At 46.5% G+C, this 2745-nt stretch overlaps 1 protein-coding gene across 1 annotated transcript in view; it reads right to left on the reverse strand.

The window, feature by feature from the left end:
• Positions 1-761, reverse strand: part of Hydin (HYDIN, axonemal central pair apparatus protein) — a 433520-nt gene extending 432759 nt beyond the window's left edge. Inside the window, exon 1 of the mRNA XM_023709202.1 lies at positions 700-761. The gene's annotated coding sequence lies outside the window, so the exon portion shown is untranslated. The remainder of the gene's footprint in view (positions 1-699) is intronic.
• Positions 762-2745: the final 1984 nt, after the last annotated feature.

Consider the following 2745-nt stretch of genomic DNA (forward strand, 5'->3'; position numbering starts at 1 on the left):
GATGAATGAGTCATAGTATAAATTCATGAGAGACGGGTCTTGTCTTACAAATTGCAAAGCAGCATGGGAAAGAGTTGGTCAAGTGAAATAATCTGGTTGTAGTATGGCAGGGAGCAAGAACGCGCAGGTAAAGGGGAGCCACCTGGAGGACGGGACCCTGCCGCCAGTGGGGTCTGTGTCCTACAGAGAACCACTCCATAGCCCTGACCGCGAGGCACTTTCTTAGGCCAAACTGAGCAACCAGAAAGGCGGTGACTTCACCGGCCGGTGGGCTACACGAGGAGGAGACCTTGGAGACAGGTGCGTCTGACTGCAGCCGTTGGAGCCTCACCACTCTCTCAAGAAAACGGGGTGAGGAAAGATAAAAAGCGACCTTGTCCGAGGCCTCAGGGGTAATTCAAACTTAAAAGAGAAACAACCTCCAGCCTTTCTCTCCCGGCAGGACGCCTGCCCCTTGCTCCTTTCCCGGCTGGCGAATCCCAAAATCGGAAAGCAGGGTGAGGTCCAGTAACTTTAACAGGAACGAGGAGAAGGAGCCGCGGGAGGGTGGGGGAGGCAAACCGACAACCCCGGCACTCCCTTTGACTCCCGCACTCTGACCCCAGGATCGCTGCTGCGAGGACCTCTGAGCCCGGAGCTCCCCTGCGGAGACCCCGCATCCGACTCACAGACGGCACCCACCGCCCGGGGTCTTCCTACCCGGCTCCAAGCCGCCAGCTTTGCGTCTGCAACCTGGGGAGTCCGGAGCTGTTGCCGTCCGTTGCTACAGCAACCGCAGAGCACCGCACAGCCTAGTAAAACGAGCAGCGATTGGACAACGTGAGCGTCCTTAGCAACCGCCAGGGATACCCCATCCAGCAAAGGAATTTACTTACCAGGGATTCACGGGACAACCTCTCTCCCCAAAGCCCCCAGCCAAGCCACCAGTCCTAGTTCTTTAAAGGCGCTTTGTGCATTATCTCACTGATCACTTGCCTGGTCGTTTGGTGTGAGGAGCCCCCATTTGCACAGGGGTTTCCAAACAGGTCTTTTAACCTCTTCTGGAGGTTTACAAATCACCCCTCACCAAGTTATATTCGAGGGTCCATTTACCCAGTAAGATTCTCAAAGGAATTGGAAACAAAACTTAACTCTCCAGGTGCCTAAGACAGTCCACGAGAATAATTTTCATATACATTAACCCTGTCTTCCTGCTCAGAAACCCAAAACATGTCTTAAGATACCTTCCAAAGACTTTAAACTCTTAATACATTGTTAAAAAAAAATTGCAAGAGCACAGAGAAAATAAAACTGTACTTTGTTTAAAAAAAAAGACTTTAAACTCTTGACCTGCATTCATTCATTGATTTAATAACTATTGATCACAACTATGAGCCATACATTTGTCATAGAGTCACTTTTCTAGGCACTGAAAGATTGCAACAGTCAAAAGAGTTTTTCACGCCTTAGAGTTTTACCTCTGTGGTAGAGTAGATGTATACACAAGATCATAGATTGTAATAATAAAGTGTAGTCATATGATGGAGTGTTGAGGGTGATGAGCCCTGGAGAGAGGGGTCAGGAATGGCCTTCTTGAGGCGATGTTATAGAAGCTGCGACATAAGAACGTGCCAGCTATAGGGGAGGGAGGGGAGAGGAGGGGAGCAGGGAAGGAGAGAGAGAGAGAACAGTTATAGGTAAAGGAAACAACGGTGAAGACAAAAACGATTTATTTATTTGGTACAGGCCAGCACAGCATGCAGTACCAGGGACTGAACCCGGGTTCTCCTTGTGCTTGCTAGCCAGGCGCTTAGACAGCTGAGCTATCTCCCCTGCCTCTGAAGACAGGAATGAATTTGGTGTGTTTGAGCAAATGAAAGGTTCATGTGGCTGCAACAGAGAGAGAATAGAGGACTGCGGTTAATACACAGTCAGACAGCCCGTCCCCTGGCTCTTTACGGGACCGGCTCCTCCTCCACACTCCCCTATCCCCACCATACCCATCGTGCCCCCTTCTTTATTTCTTCCATAGCCCCCTTTACTTGAAATTATCTGTGATCTCCAAGAGAAGAGGTTATGTTTGTATCCCAGGACGTACAAAAGTAACTGACACTCGATGAACACGAAATATTTCTTGGCTGCTGGAACCTCCACATCACAGTACCAAGAACTGTGCATGATTTTAAGAATATAGTGGTGAGCAACAGAAAGACACCACCTTTTCCAGCGGACTTAAGTGCTTGTGGAGTAAATGAATTGCAAACTATGTGGCCAAACTAAATAGTGTGAAGAATTGAAACACTTGGACTAGAAGTGCTGTGGGAAGCCATTCAATAATTCCCTTGATAATTTATTATTTCATTTCAGCTCAAATTAAACAAATATTTAATACCTGCTATATGCCAACCACTTTTGTATATAGCAGTTAATAAGACGGATGCCAGTTTTGTCGGAAGAACTTACAACCTACGACAGCTGCCATTATATTACCATTTACTGGGGGCCGTTGAGTTCTTGATATGCGGCTGGTCCTAATGAGTGTGAGGTATGCATACACAGCATTTCAAAGATTGAGAGCAAGCAAATAATGAAAAAAATTCTCATTATTAATTGCTAAATATTATATTTCATATAGAAATTATAATGTTTCAGAAACACTAGGTTAAACAGTATCAATTAGTAAAAATGATTTGACCTGTTTTCTTCTTTTTAATCTGTGTGTGTGTGTGTGTGTGTGTGTGTGAGAGAGAGAGAGAGAGAGAGAGA

The sequence above is a fragment of the Octodon degus genome, unplaced genomic scaffold, assembly GCF_000260255.1.
Source record: "Octodon degus isolate 3935 unplaced genomic scaffold, OctDeg1.0 scaffold00011, whole genome shotgun sequence".
In the NCBI taxonomy this organism is placed as follows: domain Eukaryota; kingdom Metazoa; phylum Chordata; class Mammalia; order Rodentia; family Octodontidae; genus Octodon; species Octodon degus.